General features: G+C 39.6%; 1 pseudogene; it reads left to right on the top strand.

Moving 5' to 3' along the window:
- Window positions 1-14110: 14110 nt before the first annotated feature.
- LOC148187712 (uncharacterized) lies at window positions 14111-16111 on the top strand (annotated as a pseudogene).

Here is a 16111-nt window from a genome sequence, read left to right as displayed (position 1 = left end):
TGATGGTTGATGGGTTTGTTTTCCACTCGCTCTCTCTCTCTGTGAATTTTAGAGGCTGCTTCAGTCAGACAGCGACAGTTCATCATGAAGCGAGAGAAAGCAGTGGCCTTTATTTCTCACTGCAATGGTCCCTGACATCATGTGAATGGCAGAGTGAAGAAGAAACCTGAGACAACAGAGGGAGTCAGACAGGGTGGGGTGGTGCGGGGGAGAGGAGCATGAAGAAAGGCAGAAAAAAAGAAGATAGACAGACACAGTCTAGGGACAGAATGAAGGAGAAAGGCCACATCACCGTCAGTAAGACAAAGACTCCAAAAACCACCATGTGTCAATGTCCCGGCACTAGAAAAATACACCGCTACATTAAAGCAAAGGCATTCTCTCTGCAATCCTGAAGAGTGCAGAGAGAGGTGAGTCATAATATACACTTGAACTGGGAGAGGCCAATTCAAACACAGCCATGCTGGGACAGATAGTGCAGGCGGCATTGTGGGATAGACTGATTATTGGCCAAGAGCAAAGGCGGGGGTGAGGGAATGAGTAAGACAGGATTGGTCTCCATTACGCTCTCAGTGTGAAATCTAAAGTCTTATTGTTATAATGTCATTAGCTCATCCTGTGTCCCACTTCTGAAGATTTGCATCATCCTCCCTAAACCCCTGTTTATTTATTTATTTGCATGGAAAATATAGGTCATGCATTCATACAGAACATACATTTTTAATAGTTTTGCAGCCTTAATTCAAATGTCTGCAAGCCGCCCCTGTGAGCCAATCTGCCGCAGACGCTGAGTATGAATTAAGCACAAACAAGGCGCACAATGCACAGCAGTGCAGGTTGTCTTTTCAATAGCTTGAGGTATTTACAAATACCCCAGTTAATACGTCTGTGGCACTGACTAAAAACATCCTTCTCTTCAAAGAGTGTGCTATGATATTGAAGGTGAAGAGAGGACAGAAATCTTAAAACTCTGACTGATTAACAAAGCAAAGATTCTCAGCCCATGGTGGACATGCTTCTCTTAATGTGAGTCACTTCAGATGACAACATCAGGCATGAAGAGCAAGCAGCAACTTCCAAGGCTGAAAAATAACGCCAATGCCAAAGTGCCAAAAAATACAATTTACTGAATAGCCACTTAAAACTGGCTCCAAAACAGAGTAAAGCTTCATAGACCTTCATGTATAAATGTGCAACTTTATAGCAGAAATGAACATGTTAACAGCCTGGTACAAAGAATGGTTTTAGTCACCATTCATAACTACTGTACAGGGAATTAATAATTTTATAACTCACCGTTAACTAATCATTAAGGCCCAAAGTTACCACGGTTCAGTGATGTAAGGTAATGAAGTAAAAATACCTTGTTGGTTACTTGAGTTTTATATTTATGTAAGCTTTCACATTTACTCCACTACATTTCCAATATAAAATGTATCCTTTTACTCCACTGCTTTTATCCTAAATATTTTAGTTACTTACTATAAAATAGGGAAGGAATGAAGGGAGGAGGGGCTCGCCAGCTGAATGAAGGAATGGGAGGGGAGGGAAAAACTGGATTTTATTCTTTAAATCCTTTAAGATGTAAAAAAAAAAAAAAAAGATCCTGTTTTTTTTGTCAAGTGTAATGTGCCTTCCATTGTTAAGGTGGTGTACGTTATGGAGATACAAAGGTCATAATTATCAAAATTCAAATCTTTTTATTATAAGCATTTCTATTCTTTTTCTATTTCTTCTATTTTTGTCCAATACTTTAGTTCATTTTGTATCATAAAATTACTTTTGACACTAAAGTTCAGTAAAATATTAGATACTCTAAGACTTTTACTTCAGTAATATTGTAATAGGTGACCTTAATGTTTACCAAAGTCATGTTCTGGTGAGAAATCTGTACTTTTACTCAAGTAAAGCCTTCAGCCACCACTGAGACTTTTATAGAAATGTAAAATGTCTGTGCAGCTACATCCTTCAAACCTGGCAACCTCCCAGGGATCACCTGGACTAAAAGCACTGATACATATCTAACAGGCTCAAATTTTGGGACACAACCACACATCATTTGATCTAGCTCCATTTCTAGGAGGCATAAGGGAGCCCAGGGGCTGTAACTGGCCTTTTCCCTCCCACAGCATGCTCTATCATTTCCACTCTTATATCAATCACTGAAGGGAAACAGAGAAAGGGCACTTTGTCTGCATCTTCTGTACCAGGCATCACTACTGTGATTATATGAGTCGAACATGGATGCTCAGTCAAATAAGCACCCTGAAACTGACACGCTGAGGATATATAGAGACAGTGTAAAGGAAATATTATCTTTGACTCAAAATTTCACGTGGTTATTAAAATCCTGAAAATCATGGAGACCTCCTCAGGCAGGCTTATATTGTCTGTCTCAACCATAAAAATATGGGCAAGAAGCAAAACTGCACAAACTAATTTCATATGGTAGATCAGGCATAATAACAGCTAAAGCGTGTACGACCAGAGCAACATCTCTGAGGTATTTTTGAGGAAAGAAAGGAGCAGAATTGATATTGTGGTTCCACTGGTTCATTTTAAATCCATTTAAATTTGATTAGACTGTGATCTGAACCCCTCTGTCGGAGAATATGGGAATATTGTCTTCACTTTTAAACAAGGTTTCTTCTGGGAGACAACTAAGCAATAACTGTCTCTTGGATGATGTAACAGGAGATAAAACGAAAGTGAGAGGAAGATGTTAAGAACTATTTGATTCTTCATTTATTAATTTTCTCAGCTCAGCGGTTTGCCAAATGACACTGCATTTCAATTACCACCCATTTTCCCCTAATGGTTAACACCCATTGCTTTAAATGTCTGCCAAGTTGCACAGATTTCTGTTTGTTGCCTTTGATCCCAGTGGACTTGAATTGCATCTGTTTTAAATCTGTTTACCCCAGTGTCTTTTCTAATCATTACTGATTATATCTACTTGCAAATAAGTGATGAAAAAGTCAAATGACAATTAAGGTTGCATTGTGCATATTAACAATTCAGCAGGTTTTTTGACATCTTCATGCAGTCAAGACATAGCCTCCTTTTAGAAAACCATTATCCAAGTGCTGTAAAAATGCTCCAAATGAAATGTAAGCTGTTAGTTATGCTTGATAAGAGAAAGATCGACAGGTTCCTCAGCTGAGTGGAGCCACAATATTATATCTTGAACGCATTAAATGGGCAAAATCAATAAATGTCTGCACTGTCAGCCTGCCAGACCGGAAAAACACATTTTTATTTCACGCTCTGTCTAAAAATGAAATTGCCAAGAGAACAGAATTTAACCATGGTTAAGTTAAGACATTAAGAATGGTTACTCTCTCTGCGAGGCAATGGTCTCTGCCCGCCACTCTGTTTATAGCCCCCAGCTCGGGTCTTTAATGCACAACATAAGAGGACAAGTACAATCGTAAAATCAGGTGGCATTGACCGTCAATGATTTGATTAAAGTTGCATGTCATAAATAGAACTAACCTGCGATACAGTACAAGAAAAGTCATTTAAGTGACATGATGAAAAAAATAATAATCCATTCCACAGTATATGTGACAATGTTTGTTGTTTTCAGTCTCACGAGCAGTGACATGAAGATGCTGGCCAGTTGTACCATCTTATCTTAGCACCAGCAGCAGGACAAACTTTCCTCTTGCTTAACACTTAAATTCAAGATCAAATCTGTAAAACTAATACCCATGTTTCCCACATCCACCAAATTACTTTTGGTAGACAAAGTGTGATGAATAATATTATTATAATTTTTAGATGGTTTAATGCCACTGATACAATGAGAATATAATAGCATAATAATGAAAGTGCACCCTCTCAAAAAAGCAATGAACTTTTAATCCTTAACAACTGTCAGAAATTGGAATGTGAATGTGAATAATAATTTAAAAAAAACAAACAAACCACACAACACAAAAAACAATAATTAAAGTGGACTCTCGGGTCCTGTTTACAGATTTTGCACTCAAATACATATTAACTATTTGGCACAGGGGTAAAGAGAGTCATTCCCTAACAGGCAATATTCTGCCAGTCCAGTTTCTCATTGGTTAGGACCTTTGTTGACATAGTGCAAAGTAACAACATACCTATATGCTAGATATAAGTAAGAACAGGAAGCAGAACAAAGTAACGTGTTTAACATAAGCTTTTAAGTTACTTATTACCAGTGTTTTTAAAGAAAGTGGACATAGCAACGTATTCACGTTAATGGGCTCTCTTGTCTTATTTGGCTTAAACCCAAAATGTTCCCACACCAGAGATGCGGAGTGCAGCTTTGAAACCAAGTCCATTTGAACCTGTTCTACCAAACTTTCCTGCTGGTCAGGAGCTGTCGGGGGAAAAAAATGATCTTTTATCCTGAACATTGTCTGTGCCACTGTGTGAGTGTGACATCGACAGCAGATGAGAAGAGAGAAGCAGCACGACTAGAGATGACAGCAAAACGTTTCTCAGCATAGTTTTTTTTCTGTTTATTCCACTTAGTCACAGTGAAAAAAAATGCTGTGGTGCTGCACCCAAATCTTCGGATGATATCGAAAGCCCTGCTGTTTATTTCTGGCATCATATTGGCTAAATGTTGTTGACATTCTCATTTAAACAAATAAGCATGTAAATGCAAGAGCAAAATCACATGACACATGGACATAACCTCGATAATTTTGCTGACATCGATAAGTCAATAACGTAATTTTCGTTACAGACCTACCTATTGGCCTCACCTGTGATGCTGCCATACCATACTAATATGATACCCCAGGGGCCAGGTTACAACAGGTATGAACTACTTTGTACAACTTGTCTTCCGATCATTGTAAGGCAACAGTGTTTACAGCTGTCCTGGTTAAGCGTCAAAACCCTTTTTAACTCACTAAGGTAAGAATGATATAGTCAGGTAGGTTTTTGTTGTCATGCACTCCTCAGCAGCATGGTGGGTTCCCAGTGCACATAGCATCGCAGCTGTTGTAAAAGCAAAATAAGGTTTAGCCAGCTGGGCTAACAATTCATTGGGTTACAGTATAATGCCATTATATCATAAGTTAGTGGGAGCAGCTGGAGAGGAGATGTCAGGAAAACGGTGGAGAGAGATTGCACTGATGAGGCACAACACTAATGCACTGTTGAGTCAGGGCTCTGATTAGGTGTGCTCTCAGTCTGAAAGTACAACAGAGCGTCATCTTCTAAAAGTCATTCACTGCAGAGGCTTCTCTGAAGTCCCATGTGCAACTACAAAAGTATCAAAAGTGAACTGGAGAGGAGGTATTGTTTTGTTTGCAAAATGAAAAATTAACATCATGTTATATGTAGGAATGTGCCCCAAATGACGTGAAAAAAATGTAGAAATCACATCAGTGCAATGCAATGTAAAATTTGGGATTCAAGATATGGAACATTGATGTCCATGCAGACTAAACACTACATGCACAGTAGAAAGCGCTTGAAGACAGTAAGTGTGGGAATTACTATAAAGGGCACCATGTGATGCAAAAAATAAACAAATAAACAAATAAATAATAATAATAAAAATATTAATATATCTGTATCTTATATACTATTCTTCTACCTGGCTGTGACGTGAATTATTATTTCTCATGTTTCCAATTTTACATATAATAGATCATGATTACAGATCTCATTCCATGAAACAATGGGGAAAGACAATGATGTATTTCATTTGGTGATTGTGTTCGTGGCAGCATGCGTGTCGCCATGTGTGACTGTGTGGGTAAGCATGCATGTGTGTATATGTTTTCGTCTCAGTGAGCGCTGCAGTAAAACAGCAGAGCTGACAAGCGCACCATCGGCCCTTGGTGGCACATCAGGGACAGCTGGATGTTGTCAGGCAGCCATAACGCTGATGGAAATGGGCTGATTGCAGCTCACGGGCCCCTCCCTCTTATAAATCAGCTTCACAGCACTCAGGGGTGGAATACAGCAGCGACAGGCTGCACCACACCTACTGTACAGTACAAGAAACCCTGCAGCAAACACTGTGTGCAAATGTTTGTTTTACTCTCCTGGCAGATGGATAGGAGTTACTGCATCAAGTATTTAAGGTGTCATACTTTTATTTTAAATTGACTTTGAAATATTTTTCTGATGGATATTTTTGGGCTTTCTAAATTGTCATTTTGATTTAATCTATGACATGAAAAACACAAATTTTGTACCATCTTATAATGTGACAAAGATTCTCTTATAATAAGTATGTGCAGTCTTTTCTCTTGGCGTGTTGGATGTGAGCTGCCAGGCATTTACACCACCCACATGGGCTGCGCCACTGTCAGACAAATCTGAAATTAGAAAGTAGCATGCAGCTCCAAAAGCAGTATCATTCTAATTAGTCAGCTCTGGCATTTCTTCCAAAAGAAATGAAGATGTGAAAGGTCTGAATAGAATATTCTGGAGCCATAGCGGCATTAGATTTGATTGACATTAGCACTTTTGAGAATATGAAGGTTTTTCAATCCACAAATATGACATTGCTTCAGGGTGAAATCACTTGTTATCCTGTGTACCAAAATCTTTTTGCAGTCAGGAGTATAAGTCTTTTAATGTGCATCAGTGCAGCAACACATACCTCAGTGAGATGCATACAGCATGAGCAAACAGATCCAAACTATTTAACATTTTGTGTCAAATAAGGAACATGGAGAAAAATGCTCTGCATTTGTGTTGACTCACTATCTCACTTTTAATCGCATCACAGAGGGGGGAAAAATCTTAATTAGAACAAGCCATAATCCATCATTCACTGCTGACCTTTTAACAAAGTTTACTCAAATTAATGGTGCTGAGAAATTACCGGATGCCCTGGGGTTTAGGACATGCAAAAAAGAAGAAAAAACCAAGAATCTTTTAGATGGCAGTCTAATTGGCACTGTGCATATGTTTGATTTGCATGCAAGTAAAGGTTAGTCTATGATTGTCCAAAGTGACATTCCTAACTCTTTCGTTGTGGGTGGTTGGGATTTTGGATCAGAAAAAAATATGCAGACTGGGAAAGGTTTCAGGAAGTATTACACCTCACCAGTAAAAACAACAGCATAAACAATCTATGTTGACATTTACCTGACAGGGGCCTTTCATGGATGAGCCAATTTTTGTCTTTTAGATGCAGCTTTGACCCCAGTATTTCCCAGTTTTGGTACCTAAACCCAGTCCCGGAAACACATGATCTCATATGTCACATGATGTCATATGAATCCTTATTGTGGCAATGGTATGGGTTTTTTTAAGCCACTGACAAAAGATGTCATGCTGCCAATAGGGACCCGGTCTGATAAAACTCACATGGGTCATTTTGGAAGGCGATGACAAATGACCTATTTTAGCAATTAGTCTGGAGGACTTGTTGGGAGATGCTCTCCATCTGGCCCTCAGGACTCTTAAAGTGGCTTTAATAACCTCTGTTTCTAATCCTCCTTGCAGCCCTGCCCCAACTGATTTGCTCACAGTAATTCCACTCTTAACTCAGCCATAAACTGCCATTATGACTGACAACCTTGACTATTAACATAGGCTATTTTCCTGGTAAATAAGGTAGTTATTACATTTATGAAATTCATTTGAAACTTTTTTGTCTGCTCTTCTTGTCACTTACCCTTGTTTTTTTGTGAAATTGTCACATATTACAAGGTTGTCAAGAGCACAGGAGTCCTTTTGTCTAAAATAGCTATTATTTTGTCTTTGCCAGGAGCAACAAACCAAAGGCTGTCTCAAAGATAACAGTGAGTGGCTAGATGGACAGAAAAATCAACAAAAAAATTTCAGTCTTCTACGGCAATCTCTGCAACAGGTTTAGTGCTTCAGTGGTTCAAACCCTGTGAATATAACACACCAGCCAGCTGCTTGATGACAAAAAACAAACAGAAAAAAGTATTCAAGGTTTCTCCTGCTTAGAGAATTACGAGGCTCCCGCCTACAGAAAATTTAATCCCACCTCCACCTCTCAACAAACTCTGACAGGTGTCAACAGGGAAAACACTTTTCTAACAAGCATTGCTATTGGTGGATTTCTATCATTTGTAACTGCAATCACGGCATTATGTCACTGTGGTGCCGCTATTGTAATCTGCCCAGTGCACCCACAAAGGCACCACCAAAACTGCCAAAGAGGAAGAAAAGAGCCATCTGTTGTGGACTGTAGTAAATCAGAAGTCAGCACGGCCACCACCACCACAACAACAATAACAAAAAAAATTAAAAAGACAAAATGGCAGGGAAGAGGAGCACATGCAGGGTTTTTTATCACCAGTTGCAGTTTATAAATGCCGCTGCAAACAGTAGTTCCACTCTGCGTTAGTGAAGATGACTCCATGTGGCTCTGTGCGTGTCTGAATGCTGTTTCTAACTGAGACTACAATGTTTACACTGGTGAAATTTTAGGAGATAAAGTAGGGTTTTTTAAGAAACTTTTCTCCAATTTATCAGAAAAGGTCAGAAAGACATCTGTAAAACCTAGTTATTACAATAGATCTAAAACATGATTTCCACATAAATCCATATAGTTTAGAATACCAGGTAAAAAGGACAGGCTGTATTATAAAAGTGTCTTGTAAAAGTGAGTGAGATTATTTAGAATACATTTTTTTGAATAAATTAATTCTTAAATACTTAGAAAACAGGAGGAGATCTACATTTGTGTAAATAATATTTTGCCAGCAGAATAAAATTATTTTACAAAGTGTTCTTCATATAATTGTTGTCATGTTTTCAGTCTAAAAAAACAAGGTGATGTGATCTACTACTTTAGTTCACACACAGATATGACTGGTACCACAGACACTATAGACACAACTGACAACTAACTTGATCCATGTAAAATTTTGGCCACAATTTTTTTTCAGTCATTTTAGTAGTTCTAGGTATAAAATTGAGGTAGTTGGAGGCATGGTACACATGCTCATGTGTGCACAGGATGGTACCACCTCCACCTCATTTTGAGCCAGGAAAGGGAAAACAGGAAAAAGTATTGAAAATAAAGCCAAAGAAAATAGACCTTTCTACATATGGTCAATCTTCATTATTGTCATCTAAAAAAATGCTACAAATTGAAATGGAATGAAATGCTTTTTAAAGGTGCCATCACATTATCCTGATTAGCGTCATTTTGTTTGTGTTGCCAATAATAAAATAGGAAAAGGTCATATTTTGCCCCTGTGGGGCTGGGTGCGGCTTTGGAGAAATCACGAGAAATTAGCTGTGAGAAGGTTAAACCATCCACTCCCACCCCAGCAGTAGGTAATTAGTGAAAATGAATAAATCTAGGTGGTCATGGCATACACTAGATTCAAATTGCTGTGAAAAATTAAAATGTTAATGCAGTGTCAGAGATTAAACTGAGGGAAGGAGAAGGGAGGAGGTCTGGGGTAGAAAAGGATTAAGAATCAGCTTTGAAGGGCTTTTCCCATGTGCTCCACAGAACCATATCTCACTTTTTGCTTTTCCACAGCTTTCTATAGGGACTGTTTTCACTTAGTTCAGAAAACCCAATCTCCTTCCTGACCTTCTCTTGCCCAGCGGTTTCTGTTGATTAACACTTAGACACACACACGTACACACACACACAATTTCATGTTGCAGTATGGAACATTGGGGTCTCCTGACAGCATGCACATTGCAACAACCTACAGCATCTGACCACAATGCTACAGCATCTTAATAGCAGCCCCTCACTGTGAAATTAGTCCAGTATCTACAACATGCAACATCCACTATATATTCTAGGGAACATTTAGCTAAACAACATGTACAGTATGTTTAGATGTCCCTGTTCTGTGTCACTCACTCCCTCTCTCTCTGTATAAATGCCCTGGGTATGACAGCTGAGCACATCATTACTGTTATCCCAATGTCATTCTCCTCTTGTTTTATTAAGACAGTAAGGAGACGTCCCCACCTCCCTCGACAAAAGGACCGTCATTACAAACTATCTCTATATCTCTTTTCCATCTGTCTGCTGCCTCCCCTTCTCTCTCTTTGTTTTCCCTGCATGTGCGTGGTCAGCACTCTGCTCCTCTGGGGCTCCTTTGGCGCAGCTTTAACACATAAGGAGTCTGTTTAGATGTTCATATAAATATTTATCACAATCCAAGGCAGTACAAGTACCTTGGTAATATGCAGCTCAAAAATGTATAAGCTGAAGACACAGTTAAGTGTACATTATGACTGGATTCTCATAAATACATGAGATTTTCCTGCATCTGCATGGGCTGCAGACATGTTACTGTAAATCACATCACAGGATGAACCATATGGTCAGCCTTTCCAGCATCAGTGGGACTCCTGCCAACACTGAAACAGCTTTGTCAACACCTTGCCTTCCATATTTTAGTTATAGCAGAGCATGGTGCTTAACTGCAGGATTAGGCGCCCATGTGCCATGTAGTCTTAAGAATATGCAGGTTTTAGCTTCTGAAGATCACTATAGAGCATAATTTTTAAAAATATGAAAAGCAGTTTCTATTGTTGACATTTTGTTTATCAGTGAAATCATCTGCTGCGATTACAACCCTGTCTCAAACATTTTACATGTAACAACTGATCTGTGTTGCAGGTGAGTTTATGTGCATCTGATAATAGACCAGAAGTTTGTGAAAGCTGGTGCTGAACCAACTGAAGTTCTGCATACTGGTGGCGGTGGGGGTGAGGTTAAGGTGAGTGCATGATGACAAGCATATGCAGTCCTAGCATACAGTATGAGCAGGGAGGTTGATTTGTTAAATTAGTATAGTAACCACAGAGACAAAGGGATTGCACTGATTGGAAAAAAAAAATTGGAAAGAATGTAATGTAAACTGGCAGTCAAAAGTTATGGAGACCTAAAAGTTGCATGTGGAGCATCAGGGTGATGGTTGAACCCCCGTGTGTCATAATTACTAATTCACTACCAAAACTGGTAATACCATCTTGCGGGTGTATGCTTCTGCGAACCAGTCAAGTTGCAGTAACAGTTTTATGTCTGTGAAAACATGGATGCTTCACATCTTCCCCGGCAGCAAAGAAGATTACTGTTGCAAGTCACTTACTTGGTGACTTTATTATCTGACCAACTGTCTCCCCTTCTGCTCCTGAGCTGTGACATTGAGTGATTGCCAGAAAAATGTTTTGTGGAACATTATGATGTGACCAAAAACATATTTTGTGAGGTCACAAGGACCTTCGAACACAAGATTCGAATCAGTTCATAACTGAATTCAAGTCAATGTTTGCGCCAAATTTGAAGAAATTCCCTCAAGATGTTCTTGAGACATCGCCTTCATGAGAATGAGACGGATACAAGGTCACAGTGACCTTGACCTTTGACCACCAAATTCCAATTAGTTAATCCTTGACTCAAAATGGACTTTTGTGCCAAATTTGAAGGAATTCCCTGAAGGTGTTCTTGAGATATCATGTTTATGAGAATGAGAAAGAAGAGGTCACAGTGGCCTGTGACCACCAAAATCCTAATCAAATCATTGTTAAGTCCAAGTGGACGTTTGTGCCAAATTTGAAGAATCCCCTTCAGTTCTTCTTCAGTTTGTTTCTTCTGCTAATAACAGTTTTTAGTGCTTTTAGTGCTTCATAACTAAAAACAACAGATAAGAGACAGCTCATGGGACCCCAAAAAACATGAAATCCTCAACTTGAGGACTTCCATTTGAGACAGCTGATCCCTCTCCACCTGAGAGGCAAAACAGTACTTTGCACATATGCAATCACAGTCAAATGAGGCTAAAATGGACACTCCAAAACCTTGGCTGCACCTGGATATCTGTTTGTGAAAATCATTTTCTGAAACCGGGACCAACTTTGAACAAGCTCTACTGAAAGCTGAATATTTAAAAGCACCTCTCACTCCAAGTGTAAAAAGAACTGGATAGCTCCCTGCATCAGGCCTGGCACTCACACTTCAGTAGCATCTCTTCGTGGAGATTTCAGGGAACACAGTCCTCATCTGACAGCAAAACTCATGTCAACAGAACATCAAGCATTTCCACTGCAGAGCTCTGGTACTGTCTCAGTGATCTATGCAAAGGAGATAAACTGTGTCCAAACTGGATTAGTATTGCAGCACAATCAATGTTGGTTATGTTATTTAGTGCATTGCACGTCAGTGATTTTAATGAACGATATGGGCTCATAAAGTAGTACTTTATTACTCTCATAAATTAGTGAAGAAGCATATCCTACCAGTAAGACTCTAGAGCAAATCTGCTGCCTAAAGTGTTTGTAATCTATGAATCACATATTGATCTGGATGGTAGTAGAATCAGGAAGAAGATAAGAGAGATCCTAGTAACTGTATGTCCATAGAGGGGCAAGCAATATGTAATAAGTGCAAATAATCTTGATCTTCACAAGACCTGAACTCACTGAAAAGCACCAATAAAAGCCCACAGTGCAATAGTTTTCTACTAGCAATAAATGCCATTCAGAAGGGACTCGTAGTAAAAAGCGCACAGTCATGGAAACCTTACCACCTGATTTAAAATAACAATCACTACATAACTCAGGCACTGGCTTTAACAACAACAGAGATTTGAACAGCAAACAATGTTTGACTGCACTGTTGTATTCACTTGTCAAAGTGATGCTTACATACTGTATTTACACTTAGTTATACACACACACAACTCAATATATATCACAGCTCAATGTATACACAGTCATGTACAACACAAAGACAAGTAGTCAAGAGTCCATACACATGTGCTCTGTTGGTTCGATCTGCCCAGGTGTTTTTATCCTTACTGTTTTATTAGCTCATTTGTTTGTCTGGTTTAATCAAGATTTAAAAGCCTAACCAGGAAAGTGGGCTGCAAATTAGCTTCAGCTAGACAAATAATGAACAAATAAATAAAAAAATAAACCCGTAAGCCCACAAAATAATGTTTGTTTGCTAATTATGCGCTGTTTGGCCCTGGAAATAAGGCTATATTAGCGTTACTACTGCAAACAGCAAGCTAGTTAGGCAGACATGTTTCTAATGTTTGCAGCTTAAACTGGGTAACAGACTTTTTCATCCATTCCTTCCTCTTTTGCTTTTATAAATTGTCAAGTTTAAAGAAATAAAGGTGCCTGACTTTTACTCTGAAGTATTTCTAATCTGATACGGTAAAAATGTTTGATCCTGTGTCTGCATGTGGTTAAAGATATCCTATATGTATAACACAACTGCAACAGTCAACAAATTAAAAAATAAATTAATTTCCCTCAAAAATTAGTGGTATTTTCTTTTTAATTTATAAGAGACACATGTAACATGTTTTATACTTCTTATGAATATATTCCAATACATTCTATTTCTGTCAGCCCTGCAATAGTCTTGCTATCAGTCCAGGGTGTACCCTGCGTCTCGCCCAAGCTCTTCAGCTCTGCTGGAATATAATCAGTTACAAGTCTATCCTTCCTATTGCCTACACTAATATAAATTACCAGGTAGTTTTAGAGAAACTCTGTCATGCTACTGTATGTTTGACACTGATTTATCTATTTATCTCCTTTATTTTTTTTTTTTAGATTCCCCTGTTGAGGGAACTCCTCAGTCTTCAGCCAAAAAAAAAAAAAAAAAAAAAAACAGATCCCATCCCAGGTGACTGATCAACTTAGTTTTGGAGCAGAGCAAAAGTACTCTGAGAGAACAGTGAGTTACTGAGACATATACAAATGGTCCACCACTATACATTGAACTCTCCTCATGTCTCCCCACACTAAGATTACACTGATAATGTAGAGAGTAGCTAAAAAAATAGTCTTTTTGTTGTCTGTTTGAAGGCTTTGGGAGTTAAAAAGGAAATTTGATGAGGAGGAGGCCAAACCTTTGCTGATATTGGTAAGACAATAATCTTTTGAAGACTTACAGTAGCTTGGAGTAAAGTATGCTGATTTTGTTTTCTTAATGTCAAATACCAAAACTGCACTTCATATATAATTCCTTGTTTAAGTTGTGGGCAGTAAACATCAGCAAAAAAAACCCAAAGCTTCTTGACTCCCCCCAAGGCCTTACCTCCAAATTTTCAGGAAGTTACATTTGACACATATTTATAAACAGACTTCAGTGGTTTCAGTGTCTGAAGGGTTTTAAAAATTAGTTTTAATGACTGTGACCCATAGACATCCTGAAGTCCTCAGCGTGTTAAAGATCCTGAAAAGGAAGCAGAAGAAGGCTTCCAACCCCAGACTTCTCTGTCCTAAAGAGGAGGTGTTCCAGGTTGCTCACGGGATCCTGCAAGGCTTCTGGGTGCTTCCAACTTGCACACTTTTATATATGCCATCCCAGAAACTCAGCAAAATGTCTGTTGGGGTGACAAAGGCAGTTCTGGACAGTCTCTGATACTCTCATTAGAGTGGAATGTCAGGCCACCTTCTCTTGCTCCATCAGGGATGACATGGTCCTGTCTGTCCTAACAACAATCAGACAGAGGCTTCCACAAGATAAACTCGTGAAGAGAATCAATAGCTTTTCACCGGAGTTTCTGAGTGAAATTGTTAATGTCGCAGTGAGACAGATTTGTGAGATGTTTCAGCCACAGAGCCCCAAAGAGCCTGCTCATCTGACATCCACTGTTGAGTGCCCTGCCACCACTCCAGTCCAGGATGAGTTAAACCTGGCTTTAGCTGCAAAGCTGCCAACTCTGAGTACGGAGAAAAACTTAGTTGTGGTTCGAGCTTCTCCAACACCCCCTGAGACTCCCTCTATGACTGATGTTGAGGCCAGGGAGGATGACAGTGATAAACCTTGCTTTGAGAAGGACCCAGAACCCATCAGAGAACAAGACTCTGCTATGGATACAGCTACTCTGACACCCCCTTATGAACCTCCGTCTCTTGCTGACGTTGAGGCCAGTGAGGATGACAATGAAAAACCCTGTTTTGACAAGGATCGAGAACCTACCAAAGAACCAGCCACTGCTGTGGTTCTAGTCTCTCCAACATCCAGTGAGCCTTTGCCTATGACTAACATTTAGGCCAGGGAGGATGAAAGTGACAAACCCTGCCTTGAGATAGATCCAGAACCCATCAGAGAACCAAACTCTGCTGTGGTTCCAGCTATGACAATGGCAGCGCATGTAGATGCAGCAGAAAGTAGCTCCTCAAATCATTGCTACTTCTTGCTATATTTTTCTGTTTTTTTATTTTGTTTTTGATTCCATGGCCCCTGTTGCTGTGGCACGACTTTTCTACAATAGAGAAGCACTTATGAACATCGGGAAAAGTTGTGTGGGGTTTGGACTGAATGCAGCAGACGGTGAGAGGATCCCCACCAATGGCAATTGCAGAGTAGCCAGGCAGACCAGAGGGGAGAAGTGAAACTGAAAGTGCCAGACAAAGAGAGGGAAGAGAGCCAGCATCAGGGCGAGGCTGACCCTACTTGGACCGAGAGTTGTTCCTCTACCAAGTCTTCTTCTGGCTAATGTCCGGTCACAGGAGAATGAAGTGGATGAGATGCGATTGAAACTCACTCTGCAATGGGAGATCAGAGACTGCTCTGCGCACATCCTCCCAGAGACACGGTTAACCCCTAACATCCCGGATCAAGCTATTGCACTGGATGAGTGGACCTTGTTCAAAGCCCACAGGACACAAGACTCTGATGCACATTCAAAAAATGCACTGCAGGAATTGCATGATGCCATAAGCAGCAACTTGCCTAGGCAAAGGGATGGAATTTTCTGGTAGATGGTGATTTCAGTCAACTCATCCTTCAACTCCAAAGATGTAGCAGGATCAAGGACTAATTGTAAAACTTTGTTTAAAAAATGACAGATAAATGTACCTTGTGTGTTGTACCTTGTAATTTTAAGGCCAGGGACGATGAGAGTGACAAACCTTGCCTTACGATTGATCCAGAACCCACCAGAGCAAGCATAAATAGTAAAGAGTGGCTCTTTTGAGATATTTTTTTAAATCAACCAAGATGGCTGCAGCCGATGTGGAATTTTCAGTTTTAATATTATGATGTCAAAAACTGGCAACATTTGTTTGCATCCAAGTAGCCAAAACGACCAGGCCCAGCATCAGCCAAAACTCGGCACACCAGAAGAAATTAGACCTGCTGATCCAGTTGCCCAACTTTGCTGAGACTCGGGATGAGTGA

This window comes from Plectropomus leopardus, chromosome 13 (genome assembly GCF_026936395.1).
Source record: "Plectropomus leopardus strain MGB_pleo_1.0 chromosome 13, ASM2693639v1, whole genome shotgun sequence".
In the NCBI taxonomy this organism is placed as follows: Eukaryota; Metazoa; Chordata; class Actinopteri; order Perciformes; family Serranidae; genus Plectropomus; species Plectropomus leopardus.
The sequence above is the reverse complement of the archived record's forward strand: the minus strand, read 5'-3'. Positions and strand labels throughout refer to the sequence as shown.